Source organism: Cupressus sempervirens, chromosome 9 (genome assembly GCF_028749045.1).
Source record: "Cupressus sempervirens isolate cs-2001-9-10 chromosome 9, ASM2874904v1, whole genome shotgun sequence".
Lineage (NCBI taxonomy): Eukaryota > Viridiplantae > Streptophyta > Pinopsida > Cupressales > Cupressaceae > Cupressus > Cupressus sempervirens.
Genome location: NC_143126.1, coordinates 432,751,101 through 432,767,563, shown reverse-complemented (window position 1 = coordinate 432,767,563; position 16,463 = coordinate 432,751,101).

Here is a 16,463-nt window from a genome sequence, read left to right as displayed (position 1 = left end):
CTTACTATCACCACCTTTATTAGATGATGTTCAAAGGGCTTGATCATAATAAATAGAATATACACACCCAATCTAAATAATTCTCTAAATAGAAAATGTAACATTCAATTCCATCTTGTCATTCCATTGATTTAAACTTGAATGTCCACCACATATCAACTGATGAGAATAATGGAGTCCTTTCTCAAAATACTTGTTGATCTCTAAATGAATATGATGTTTTGTGAACTCTATCAAAATTATATCATGTCCTTTATGCTTGAAAAAATCTCATATTTTGAAGATCAAAAATTATAAACCTTAAACCATTTCAATCTTATAATTATAATCATTTGAACAATTGAACTAGGTAGGCATCGAACCATTGTAAACTTGTTAGAACTAATTTCAACCAACTACACCAAACTATACCAAAGAAACATGGAACTTAGAGTTTGGACCTAAACTTTGAACTTTAGCACTAAACCTGTAAACTTTTTGAACCTAAGAACTCATTGAACTAGTTGAACTAGTTGAATTCAATTGAACCTTTCAAATTGGTTTAGGAAGTTCAATGACTTGTATTTTCACTTATCCAAGTTTCTAAGTAGCAAATTAAAGGGAAAAATAGTTGTAGAGGCACAATTTACAAATAAAGGGGTTGGTTTAATTTTTTTAATGAGGAGTCTTTATGGGGACTAATATTGGCTCTACAAGGGGACTACTTTTCTTGCAAAAGTAAAGAACTCTATTAATCTCTTGGTCAAGGAAAAGTGTCTTATCCATTGGAAAATAGAGTCAAAAAGAGAGGAGCATAGGGAGCTTCTTGCAAATGGGTGAAGGGGAGTAGGATTGAACCAATTAGCCTTCATGCTTAAACTAAAGCACCACCACAATTTTGCAAACCAAGGACCTACTTACAATATGTACATAGGTAGGAAGATTCTACCACATGAAGAAAAGAGAAAGAATAACTAACACATGACTATTTATTGTTAAAGAGAAGTATGAGCCATTTCTTAATAAAAGGTTACACCCAGATGAGATGATCTTATACAACCTCCATGTGGCAAGCTCTCCATCACTACATATCAAGTTGATTATGTACAAGAACCTTGTACCCCAAACATCATGCCCATAGAGCCAAGATTCATTGTAGACTTTAGGTTTTCTATAAGACTTTATTATGAGAGTTTCCACATCATTGTCAATTTTTTTTTGAATAAAGAGTACTCAGACATTCCCAAAGTACACAATAAATTTTTTCTATTAGCATTTGTTAGTTCATCATATTTAAAAGGATTTGGAGCATTTAGAACATATTCATAAGAAGAATAAGCCTCATCTAGCATTGGGTCAATATTAAATGACATAACTTCTTCATACTTTGTTGTAGGTAAATTTGAAAAGTCCTTGTCTAGGGTCGATGCATTAGGCAAATCAATACCTAAACTTTTAAATAGCCTCTTCCTTGGACAACATGATACCCTTAGAGAAGACTATTGATTTTTGGGGCTACAATATATTTACTCCTCCTTGTTCATATTGATCTACCATGATTTCTTCATAGATATCACTTGATGGAATTGCATTAGAGGTTTGAAATATAAGATATTCGGATTCTAAAATAGAAACACTCCTTGATAACCATGTGTTTGATTTTTCACCATCAAGTCCTTGTTCAATAGGAGACATATCCAAGAAAGTTTTTAAATCGTTTGATTATGAGAAATTATCATCATCACTTTCAACATGTAAATGGTAAACCCCTATGAGCCCATAAAATTTTCTTTCAATCACAACAAGCATTTCAAGATTCTCATCATTAAAAACTATCAATTTTTGATAAAAAGAGGTAGGGGGTATTAGTTTTGTTGCTTTAAGAATAGGCTTCTTTTATGTAAGTCTTGTTTAAGGGTAACATTGATGCTCATAAAAATAAGATTCCATCTATAAGGCTTCCATAGACTTTAACCCACTTAGAATCATAACATCTTCTAATATTTGCACCTTTAGATGCTTTAACAAGAATTTCATTTCAATTTCCATTGTAGAGATAAAAATGTGCAATTGATTATTTTTAGTGGGTTGATGGGCTTGATGAATTTTTCCAAAATATCTATTAAATTTCTCAGCAAAATCCCTCATAGACTCACCCTTTTTCATTTGAATTTGAAAGATATTACACAACAACTTGCCAACATCAAGGGTAGGTTTGAATCTTTCAAGAAATTTTACCTCTAGATTGCTCTGACAAGTAATACAACCATGTTACAAATTATGGAACCAATCAATAGCCTTCCTAATGAAGCTTCTCACAAATAATCTCACAAACATATGCTCTTCTTGAACACCAAGAATCTCAAATGTGGTTACAACCGCTTTGATGTGATCATTTGGATCATGTGTTTCATCTCCAACGAATTTAGTGATACTTTTTCTTTACCCTTTGGGTAAAGATGAGTACTGAGATACAAAAAAAGGCCCAATATGAACCCCCCATGGTTGCACTAAAACCAAAGCCATAACATGTTGATGCAACCAAACTTCTTCAATCAAAGGATTTTATAAATTAAAATAATAGAGTCACAAATCCTGCACATACATAGATATTTCAAGAATGACTGAGGATAATTTTATATATATATATATCATATTTATCTTCAATTTAGAATCCCCAACAAAGTCACCAAAAATCTGTTAGTGAACAAATTTGTGCTTCAAAAAAACCAAAATGAAATAATTCTTGATTCTCAGAAGGAAGTACAATCCTTGTTAGGATTAACCATAGAGATAAATAACAATTACATACAAATATAACCAATATCATAAAATAATAAATTGCACATAAGAGAACAAAAGGCACAAGGATTTAACGTGGTCCACCCAATCCCTTACCTACGTCAACCAACAACAAGTCCAATATTATTATTATCCAATTATTACAATCCACAATCCCTTATAGTTCAATACCACCACAAGAAGCTACAATCTCATCATACATTATAAAATCCCTAACCCTAAGACATTTAATACAATATTTTTTCACTTACAAAATTAGGGCTAGAATAAGTCATCCAATAAAAAAATAACACCCGATGCCTTTTACAATAGTAGAGTCATTTTTGGCTTCGAGGGTGCTACCCCCATAAATCACCATGGGGGTGTTGCCCCTTGACCCCACCCTATACTGTGATAAGGAGCGCACCTAGGGCACTTCCCCACGTCCTCGCAAGGGGTGCTTCCCCTAAACCCTCATAGAAATAATTTGGGGGTAAACTACACTGAATAAACCTTTGAGTCTAATTAAGCTCCACATCACAAAAATATCACACTAGGATACTGATCAAGCTCCACAACAATAACCTCCCACTTGGAGACTAAACATAGCTCTACTAAACCTGTAGCTCCCACTAAAAGATCAAACCACCTTGGACTCTATTGTTTTTTTATTAAGTTCAGTCTATAAGACCAACCAAAGCTGAAGAAGAGTTCAACTTCTCATGTGTTACTACCTTGGTAAACATATGTATTGGATTATCATCTGTATGTATCTTCTCCAACTTTAATTGTCTATCATCCAAACTGACTAAAGGAAATGGTACCACAATTGTATGTGTTTTGTCTTTGAATGTAGAGCATAATTCTTTGCAAGATGATGAAATTTTGGCTATCTATGGACAAATAATTATCCCACTGTAGGTATCCCAATTCTTTCATGAATAATTGAAGCCATATCATATCCTTAGCTTCCTCTATAGCAGCAACATACTCTACCTCTATAGCGGATAAAGCATTCACCTTCTATAACTAAGAAACCTAGCTTGCAGTTGCCCCACTAATAGTAAATACATAACCTATAGTACTCCACCTAGTATTAATATCCCCTACCAAATCTAAGTCAACATAACCCTATAAATCAGTAGTAGAGCCCCCAAAATGTAAACACTTATTGGATGTTCCTCTCAAATATCTGAGAATCCATTTGACTACATTCTAATTCTCAATTCCAAGATGACTCTTATACCTACTAACAACTCCCACTACATGTGCAATATCTATCTCAGTACATAGTATGTCATATATCAAACTTCCTACAACTCAAGCATGGGGTACCTTGAACATTTTTTCATCCTCTTCTTGTGTCTTGGGACACATCTCCTCAATCAATTTTAAATGACCAAGTAAAGGAGTGTTGATAACTTTAGCATTCTCCATAGAGAAATGTTGCAACAACTTCACAATATAATCAGCCTAAGATAAAGTTAATTTTATGTGTTTCCTATCTCTACAAATCTTCATACTAAGGATTTCTTTTGCTGCCCCCAAATCCTTCTAGAAAATGAATGTGCTAACTATTGTTTCAAACCCTTAATGTGATCCATGTTGGACCCAACTACACACATATCATTCACATACAAACATAAAATAATGTAGTTGTCATCATCTAACCTCTTAAAATAAACAAAATGGTCATAATGAAACCAAGTATAACCATGCTCCTGCATAAAACTATCAAATTTAAGATACCATTGTCGAGGTGCTTACTTTAAGCCATATAAACTTTTCTTCAATCTGCACACTAAGTTCTCCTTACCTTTGACCTCAAATCCCTACGGTTGTGCCATATCTATGTCTTCATCCAAATCACCATGAAGAAAGGTTTTTTCAACATCAAGCTACACCAAATACAAATCTTTAGTAGCCACAATACTCAAAACAATACAAATAGAAGTCATTTTAACAACATGACAAAATATCTCATTAAAATCAATGCCCTTTTTCTGTGCAAATCCTTTTAAAACTAATTTAACTTTAAATCATTTCTTACCTCCATCCTCTTCTTTCAACCTATAAATCCAGTTATTCTATAAATCCCTTTTACCTACAAGAAACTTGCCATAAATCCCAAGTTTGACTTTTTATCAAGGAGTCCATTTCTTTATTCATCACAAATTCCCACTAAATCTTAGTATCCACCTGCACAACTTTATCATAACTTTCAGGTTTTCCAATATTAGTTAGTAAAATAGAGTACAAAGAGGAAGAAAATCTTTCTAGAGGTCTACTTAGCCTTGTTGATTGTCTAACATTCATTGGGGTGTGTGCTATTTTTTTTTGTAGTTGTTGTAGAGAATGAGGGACTACTAGAACATCTTCCTTTTGAGTATCATCCAACACTACATAATCATTTTCTTTCTTCTCATGTTGTTGCAACAAATATTTGTACAATTCTTTCTCATTGAATATGACATCCCTGCTTCTTACAATTTTACAATTTTTAAATCCCCAAAGCCTCTAACCAAATTTATCAATGTCATATCCAATAAATACACATTTCTTTTTGTAAGAATTTGGCTTTGGCTTAGGCCTGAATATAAAGGCCTCAGGAGAGCTTCTAGAATGCATAGAAGTTGGCATCATGATATGTCATACAACCAGGCACATGTCCACCAGATATGGGTTATCCTCCATTAAGCATGGGATTAAGTGTGATGATGTGAGGATAAGCCTACAATGGTGTAGCACGCAAATCAGTAGTTTAGACAACATGTGCTAAATAAGGAGTGCAGATAACTGTGTTGTCATCATGACAACTTAGTGAATGATGCATACTCCTATGTTGTAGACACCATGTGCATAATTAGAGTTGTGTAACTTAATGAGAGTACACAAACTCCTAAGTGTCTCACCTAAAATAATAATAAAATAATGCAAAATAATTAAATAATGCATTAACCTAAGTAAAACTTAAGTAAGTGTAATAAGTAAATACTTATTTACACCAACATTTTTAATTATCTTCCAGCTTGGTTCTATTTTCAAAAGATATATGTGCAAATGCTTCACAATTGAAGATTTTGAGAAAAATATAACTCATCTTCTTACTAGTCCATGCTTCCTCTAGAATACCACAACCCAAAGGAGTAGAGCGACCTATATTAATCAGATATACAATAATATTGACAATCTTTACCCATATGTTTAAGGGAAGCCCAGCATGCAACTTCATGCTCCTTGCACAGTCCAGTATTATCCTATTCATGCATTCAGCCACTCCATTTTTCAGTGGATTCCTTGGAATAGTTTTCTATCTATGAATACTATCAGTGGAGAAATGATATTCAAATTCATAACTACAATACTCACCACCATTATAAGATCTGAGACATTTTAATGTTTTACCATTCAACCAAGCATTTCCATCTCTTAAAAGTTTGAAATACATCAGACTTCTATCTAAGGAAATAAACCCATACTTTTGTAGTTGCATCATCAATAAATGTAACATTATAATGAGAGCCTCCAAGGGAAGATACCTGAGTTGGTCCCCATACATCTATATGAAAAAGCTCTAATTTTTTATTTTCCTTTTCCTTCCCACTCTTAACAAAGCTCACTCTCTTTTGTTTTTCGTGCACACAACTTTCACATATATCCATATTGACACATTTTAGATGTGATAAATCTTTCTTTGAATGAATTAATTTCATACCTTTCTCACTCATGTGCCCAATTCTATTGTGCCATAGCATTGTATCAAAATCTACAGTAATTGTTCTTTCTCTCTGCTCAACTGTAGCAATTATTCCTAAACATTCATTTTTCTCTGAAACAACTAAAGTAGAAGGAAGAGTATGACCCATACAAATATATAAGGTGTCTACTTTCACACATTTTTCTACTACAAAGGGACCTTTTGAAACCTTCCATTTTTTATCATTAAAAGTAACTACGCAACCTTCATCAGTGAGTTGCCCTATTGAAACTAAGTTCCTACTCAACCTTGGAACATGTCTTACCTTATGCAATAGTCAATGATTCCCATTCTACAACTTAATCTTAACTTTTCCCTTTCCAACAATTTGACAGGATTTATTATCCCCCAAATAAATAAGCCCAAAATCTACTTGGACATAATCAATAAAATTACCCAAGAATCATCAACACTTTCTAAAGAAAGAAGCAAAGCATCCTCTTCTGATTTGTTACTTACCACATTTGCCTCCATGTTCCCTTAAGGTTTATCTCCTTCATTATTCTTTCAAGCCTAAAAATATTTTTTCTTATGCCCTGGTTTCTCACGGTACCAATAATCTCTTGGTCCTCTGGATTAAGACCTCTTCCCCTATGATTTTCCTCTCAATTTCCTATAATTTTCAGAATTACTTCCTCTCTTAGTCATTCTACCTCTGCTTTATGCATTCAAATCACTTCTTGATGTAGATCCACTTAAGGTTTTCCTATGAGTTTCCTCACTTGGAATAAAGTCAATCACATCATCAAATTTAAGGGTATTAGATCCAGAAATAGAATTACTCACAGTCATTACCAAGCCATTCCAACTTTCAGGAAAACAACACAAAACCAAGAGAGCCCTAATTTCATCATCATAATTAACATTTATAGAATATAATTGAGTAGTAACTATATTAAACTCATTTAAATGATTTACAACAACTCTGCCTTCTTCCATCTTCATATTAAATAAATGCTTCATGAGAAATACCTTTTTTGAAGCAAAGGACTTTTCATACAATTTCGCTAGGGTTTGCATCAACTCTTCTATCATCTTCACATTTGTAATATTAAATATCACCAATTGTGCTAGGCATAATCGAATACTTCCAAGTGCCTTTCTATCCAAAAATTTTCAATCCTCATCTATCAAATTTCCCTATTTCTTGGCTTTTCCTCCCAATGGCTGCCATAAATCCTTTTGATAAAGATAGTCCTCCATTTGCATTTTCCATAACTAAAATTTATGCCCATTAAACTTTTCAACCTTCAGCTTACCCTCATCTACCATCTCTCCCACTCAATCGTGAGACCATCTTATAGAGGATAGCTAAAAAAATGATGATAGTCTAGGCTTAAAAAAATGATGACAACCTGGCTCTTATACCACTTGTTAGGATTAACGATGGAAAAAATATCAATTACATGCAAATATAGCCAATATCAAAAAATAATAAATCGCATAGAAGAGAACACAAGACACAAGGATTTAACATGGTTCACCCAATCCTTGGGCTACATCCACCAACAAGTCCAATATTATTATTATTATCTAGTGATTATAATCCGCAATCCATTACAGCTTAATACTGCCGCAAGAAGCTACAATCTCATCATACATTATGAAATCCTTATCCCTAATCTATTGTATACAAGCTTTTTCTGCTTAAAAATTAAGGCTAGAATAAATTGTCCTATAGAAAAATAATAGATGAAGCTTTTTCCCCTTGACCCTAACCCTCGTAGAAATAATTTGTGAGGAAACCACACTAAATAAACCTCTGAGTTTGATTAGGCTTTACATCACAACAATCCTTGCTAATTGTCAGATAGGTTATCATTGAATAGATAACCTTCCTCTAAATTTTATCAAGTACAACTCTGCTTTTATGATTTTTGATGAATTCATTGAACTATAAATAGATATGCTTTTAACCTAAAAGCAATAAAGACTTACAAACATTTAACTATAAACACAGAAAAGATGCAAAAGAAACTTAAATACAAAGAAAGTGAATACAAGGAACTGATATACAACCCACTCCTTCACATTAACTAATGAAGATTAAACACAAGGCACAAGAAAGTTTATATTTCCTTCCAATGAATAGCCTTATCAAAAAACAAAATTCCAAAGTAAGTTGCATATTGCATTATCAATGGTACTGGGAAATTATTACAATAAGGTATAGCTCAACATGATCTAGAGAAGCACTAATTAATTCATAGACTCAATAATATTTTCCCCTTTTATTCAATCTCAAAGAACGAGCCCATAGACTCAAATCTATACAACATATGACATTGAAAAAGAAATATATATCTTCCCTATTACCATAAAAATAGAAAGAACTCCCGCCCTGAAGTACACAAACCCCTAAATGAAGCGAAATCTCATTCACAACTTTCTATTGCCTCTTTATCATCTCTGCTTTCAGTGATTTTCATCAATTTGAATAACTAATTATTGGAAATTATTTCCTTTATCCTCTTATCAGGCTTAATATTTTACAAATATTAGAGTTATAAATAACCAAAGACTCATATTCCATGTCAAAAAAAACATACACATGGGTTCTTGGATAGGTGGCTCTTGTTGACGATGATGTGTTGTCATCATTATGACTGTCATTGAGAGTTTTGATAGTGTCTCACTAAATCATGCATAACTTTTGATCCGTAAAGAATTTTACAAAACTATTAGGAGAGGATTTAGAGAATTGGGTTTCCCAAAAAATATCCTAAAATGTGTTTGATCAAATAGTTGGATTGTGAGTTATGCCCCCCACAACATGACTATTTTTATGTCATCGGAAAATTTGTGGCTACAAGTTGCATTAAAAATTATGAACCTCTTTCATGACCATACTAACACATGGATAAGTATTTAAAGATATTCTTGAGGACAAATTTGATTTACTTCCATAAAAATTTGATAATCCTTTGATAAGGTAAGACTTTGTTATATTTACCATACATAAATTGGTCAATCATATGCCCGACCATATACAATATTGCTACTATTAGTAATATTGGCATTAGTATTTATTTCTCTTACTATCACTATCTTTATTAGCTGATGTTGAGTGGAGTTGATCATAATAAATATACACACCCAATCCTAATTCTTATCTAAACAAAAAATGTAACATTCAATTCCATCTTGTCGTTCCATTGATTTAAACTTGAATGTCCATCGCATGTCAGCCAATGAGCGTAATGAAGTCCTTTATCAAAATAATTATTGGTCTTTAAATGCACATGATGTTTTATGAGCTCTAAAAAAATTATTTCATGTCCTTTATACTAAAAAATATCATATTTTGAAGATTTAAAATTATAAACCTTAAATCATTTCAATCTCACATTTATAGCCATTTGTACCATCAAACCATTGTAAAATTGTCTAAAATGATTTGAACATGTTTGAACTAGTTCAAACCATTTGGACCAACTACACCAAACTATACCAAAGAACCATGGACTTGGTCATTGAACCTATAAACTTGTTGAACCTAAGAACCCATTGAACCAGTTGAACATATTTGAACCTATTTGAATCTTGTTGAACTAGTTGAACCCGATTGAGCCTTTTGAATTGATTCAGGAAGTTCAACGACCTGTATTTTCACTTATCTAGGTTTCTAAGTAGCAAATTAAAGGAAAAATAATTTTAGAGGCATGATTTGCAAATAAAGGGGCTAGTTTAAATTTTTTAATTAGAAGTCCATATGGGGACTAACAATTCGATACATTATGCCTCCCTAAGTGGGTTCAATTTATACTAGATATTGTGATTTCAAGAAAACATAAGATTGAGATTAGGATGCTAATCCTTATGTCACATAATAAATAAATGCAAGATTTCATCGTGTAAAAGGAAAACAAATCAATGAAGGAAGAAAGTGGATTCCTCTATACAGATATGAAAATGGAATAGGGTCTTCAATAATATTTTTAAAAATTAAGACAAAAGAGGGGGAGAGAACAAGATTTCACTTATTTATCACTCCATTTCTAAGGGAAATAAGGATCCTTGGATGAATGATGACAAACTCTAAAATACATAGAAGGTCAAATATCTATGATAAACATAGTTTTCCAAATAAAGAAGTGGCGATGATAAAAGATACACACCTCTTGTATGTAAGAGAGAGTCCTAGTCAAGACAACAATTCCTTCTAGGAAAATAATGCCACATGATAAAAATATGTCACTATTGTTAGAAAGAATAGGGTTGTCATTACACCAAAAGATCAACATGTCAATGCCCGATACAACTAATAGTCTTATAGAACCATAGGAGGCAATTAAGCCATGGCGCAAATCCTATGAGGGACATTGACCCACTACCAACTATCCCCCTCCCAGTGTCACTCATTGTGTCTTACAAGATTTGAACATGTAAACAAGCTTTGATACCAATTGTTAGAAAGGATAGGGTTGTTGTTACACCAAAAGATTAGCTTGTCAATGCCTGATACAACCAATAGTCTTATAGAACCACAATAGGCAGTAAATCCATATCGCAAATTCTGCGAGGGACGCTAGCCCACTACCAACAACTATACTATAAAAGTTGACCCTTTAACAAAGAGAAAAAGAATGTACAAGCAACCTTTCCCCCTGAGTGTATAGGCAAGAAACCACAAATGAGCAATAGGAATAATGAGAAGTTCATGGTGGATTACAAAGTGATAAACAAATTCTCATAATATATAAATAAGAATTGTAAGCAATGACCATAAAAGCCTTGAACAAAATAAAACACCATATATCAAACAAGATGTATAATAGAATAATGCAATTCCATAGATGGCGAGAAGGAAACATAAGGTGTAGCATATATAGGACATGTGATTCCAAAAAACATAAGGTGCAACATATATTCTAGAAACAATACTACATATGAAGTAAATGATAGAAAAAGAATGATGATATATAGATGATTATTAAATGCCAAACACTCAAATACAAGGCATGGAAATAATTTTTTAAGAAGAAATAATCATGTCTTGCATGAAAAAAATCATTACATACATGTAAATGAGACTATATCATAAGATAGTGCAAATCTATAGAGAGACAAAAAGGAAATTGAAAGGATACCATGTTATACCAACTTAGTAGTCATAAAGGGAAGACCAAATTGATAAAGGATCATTCATAAAAATAAGAAATAATATCCAATATATTCCCTATATGAGAGATACTTAAGGAAAAAGATTCACTTAAAAGAATATGATTGCACTTAAGATGTTAATCCTTATGTAACACAATAAATGCATGCAAACAAGAACTCCAAACTATAAAAGAATTCAAGTTCATAAGGGATGTTGGATTAAATAAGAGAAAGAGAGGAGAGGAATACATTATGCCTCCCTAAGTGGGTTAAAGTTTTACTAGGCATGTAATTTTAAGAAAATATAAGATTGCACCTAGGATGTTAATCCTTATGTCACATAATACAAGATATCATCATATAAAAGAAAAATAAAATCAATGAAGGAAGAAGATGGATCCCTCAATAAAGTTAGGAAAATGGAATAGGGTCCTTTCCCCCCAAGCGAGGAGACAAGGGAAATGACTATTATGTTTCTCACAAAGTAGGCCAATGAGCCCACAAAGGATAGGCTAGCCATGTCATAGAGTAAGGAGCATCATAATAGGATGTAAATGTATTAAGTAGAATGATAATGAAAATGATACATTTATCATCACAACTCATTTGAATAAAAAACATAAGAATTGAAATCTTTATATTAAAAATAATGATATTGACTAGTCTTGTGAAATTAATAAAGCATAGAATAGATATAGAATGTGTAAAGATATAGAATTAGATTGAAATGTAAAGAGATGCATTCAATATGAATACACTCATCAAATAAAGGTGCTTGATTTTCAAAGTCAAGGATGTTGGTTTGGATATAGAATTTTGTTATGAAATATAAGGTTCCTCAATCTTGAAGAGTTGATAGGCCACCCATACGGTCAATTTGATTTAGGTTCTTATGGTCTAAGATTCAATTAGTGAAAATGAGATTATAATGATCATGTTTTTCAACAAGACATAATTTGATTTGAGATATGTATTGAAAGGAACAAGACTAAGCATCAGGGATGTGATCCTCCACTTCTAAGATACTCTTAGGAGATAGACCAACATAACCCCATTGGTTGATCATTAAGAGAAATAACCATGTTATCATCTAATTTCATAAAGTTTACTTCATGAGGAAGGGAATAATTTTTGTCCTTATCCAAGGGGTCATTCCAAATAGTATAATAATCCAAGGATGGTTGAAAGAAAATATCATGTCTCAATGAAGTTTCATTAGGGAGAGAGTAGTCAATATCGTTATCTAAGGGCTCATCCCAAATGATATCATTATCAAGGTTAGGAAAATATTGAGACACTAAAGATTGATCAACATCATATTTAAAGAGCCTACCCTTTGGAGGGGTATGCTTTGAAGAAATATTCTCATGAGAATTAATGAAAGGAAGAACTAAAGTTTCTTCATATGCATGAAATAGAATATCTTGAAGATCGTGAAGAAAGATTGAAAATAAAGATAACAACTACATTGAAATGAAATGCAATGACTATAAAAGAATTTTTTTTGTGATTTTATTAGTGTTCTAAACAAAATGATGTAATCTAAGAATGATGCAATTGTTTTTTAGTATTTTCACAAGAAAATATATGAAATAAAAAAATGAAAATAAGATCTAAGCACCAAATCAAGAAAAACAGATCTAAATATGTAACCAAAATCTAACTCCAAAACTAAAGAAATGAGGGAATGCATCAGGTTCACCAAAACATTTAAAGGGAAAATGACATCAATGAATTTGTTAATGTAAACTATATTAGATGAGTTCATTAGTCAAACAACTTTACCCTCTGCCATTCAATACAAGAGAGGCTTCCAAACATAACTCAGAATGTAACTCAATTTAGGTTAGGAAATACCAAATAGGGTGAAGGGATAACTCAGAATGTAACTCAATTTAGGTTAGCAAATACCAAATAGGGTGAAGGGATGTCAATGCTAAACCAAAATTATACTAATGAAGTATGAAAGCATGTCCTCTTTCATGTAATGTTCATTAACCTTAGATTTTAAATGTTCTTAAAGTGAATTGATAGATAAATTTACCTAGGGTTAATAGATCCAAACACATGTACAATCCAAATGAAATATGAAATCAAATATAAGGCACATGAGGAAGAGAGAGAATACAACTTGCATTGAAAAGTGATTGTCTGAGATACCTTTCCACCCAAAAAATAGATGAAAAAAATTGTCATATAAATTTGATAGCAAACATGGAATTAGAATAGAAAACCCAAACGCCCCTAAAAAGCACAAATCTTCAGGTACAAGTTGACTCAGTCAACCCATGCATGCATATGATCGACCTAATGACCATCTTCCTACAAGGAAGAAGTATAATAAACCTTAGTCCTATAGATAGCGCTCAATAGTAGGTTTTTGGATCCAAAGTCTCAATTTTGATAACTCTTCATGTACCAAAAAAAAGGTTTTTTTTGTTGGAGGAGGGATTGTCTTGGTCAAGCTCTTGACTGAGGAATTGTTAGAATGTAAAGTCCATCGAGGTAGCTAAGAGTGGGGGGGGGGGGGGGTTGTTCAATGATTTATTAGATCAATAGTACTTTTAAAATTTTTTTAAAACTTCAAACATGTGATCAACATAAAAAAAAACCATAAGGAGATATGCATACACAATAACACCAAATATGTTAACTAGGGAAACCCTTGATCAAAGGGAAAACCCTAGTGGGGATGGTACCCACAAAATGATGTACTAGTATATAAGTTCCTTGTAAGAGGATGGACTCTGTTAGGAGCTAATGAAATAGATTTAGTATATATCAGTCTTTGTTAGGAGACTTTGAATCCCTATGAGGAGATTCCAACCCCATTAGGAGTTGTAGAAGGAAGAAGGATCCGCTATCCAAAAAACTTTAGGAGAAAGACCCCCAAACTCATTGTCCAACTAGTCTCTCTATTATTCCTTTCAAAATTAATAGAGATACAACTTATCTCAATAACTCAATTCTTTCTCTTTCCTCTTACTATTCCACTACCACACCAAAATACTTTTTAGATCTTAATATTAGATCCACAAACTCACATCACAATAATCCCTTTGATTGCTTACTCACATTTACAAATGCACTTCACAAATCCAATGTAATACACTATATTTACAACCAAGGAAACAAACCCTCCCTTATACCAAGTCCTCAAAATAATTCATTGAGTCAGCCTTGAGGCTTTCCCAATTACAATTGCAATTGGACCTTAATAAGATAACACATTGCATTACATGTTTTCATAATTACATTATATTGTTGTCTCACAGTCTTTACAACTTCTCACATGTGTGACCTTGAACTCCACATAGTCACTAACATTATCATCAAGATGTTTTCTACATCTGTCTAACTTTTCTCAACTAGATTTTATCCCTATTAGGAGATATAATTCAATTTCTAGAGACCACTTTTTAGGAACTCTATTTGCAAACTATCTTCTGTAAATATCAAATAAAAGCTACCAGTCTTTGAATTTCTACATGTACAGTTGACCACTAAACTAGGAAACACTATAGAACATGTCTCAAACTACACTTGACCTCATTATTAATCCTTGAAACGTACGACCCCAAACACTATTTTTTACTCTACTAATATTCTCAGTATGTTGACATCAATGACAAACATAGTCATGTTGTCAATCTCTCCAATGCTCCAACAATACTAAGATACTCCCCCATAGGAATATCATCAACATTCATGCTAACAATCTCCCCCTTTGGCATTGATGGAAACATAGATGAAAAACATCTAAGTTCCAAGAATACCAAACATAACCCTGTTGTTGTTATTTCTCTCATCTTTTCAAATCCTCTTTATCAATCAAATCTGAATCTCTCAAGAATGATTGTTGCTCTCCAATTGACATATCTCTTGTTCATTTTGTATTCTCATCTTTTTCATGCACTCTTCACCCCTTGACATCAATCTTTTCTTCACAAATCTCTCCCATTCTTAGTAGATGTTTTTCATGCACTCTCTTCTCCCCCATTGACATCAATGAAAAAGGTATCATTATGTCAATCTACTTCTCAAATGTCTTCAACCAGATCAAGTATTTAAAGAAATTATTTGATACCATCTACCAAGAATCCTTTATGACTTAGCTCATACGCAAATACTCCCCCATAAAGGAAGCATCAACATTTACTCCAGATTAATAATAGTGTTATGTGCCACTAGACTGATGCAATTTCTACATCATCTACTCTGAAGTAGGCAAGGGCATAACCCCAAGCATACCTAGCAAATATCCTTAGGAAAAAACTTTGTAAATATATCTGCAATCTGCTACTTTGTACTAACATATTCCAATATGATCTCTCTCTCTCTCTCTCTCTCTCTCTCTCTCTCTCTCTCTCTCTCTCTCTCTCTCTCTCAAAATATGAGACTTAATAGATATATGCTTTGTCTTAGAATGTAACATAGTATTCTTAGACATACTCACTATACTTGTGTTATCACAATGTATGATAACAGTTTCTAAAAACTCTACTCCAATATCCTTCAACATCTATTTTATCCACATGATCTAATTGTAATTGTTTTTTGTCACTACATACTCTAGTTCTACTATACTCTATGAAATACAATCATGTTTCTTTCTTAGCAAAAAAAAACTTCTCTACCACTTGTACTATTTCTTTCATCCATACTACTTGCTCAATCCTCATTAGTATATGCACATAGAGTAAAGTCATTTGATCTATCATACCACAACCCAGAATCAGGTGTACCCTTCAAATATTTGAATATCCTCTTTATTGTTGCATAATGTTATTCCTTAGGATCATATTGAAATCTTGCTACTATACCAACTACATTTTCTATATTT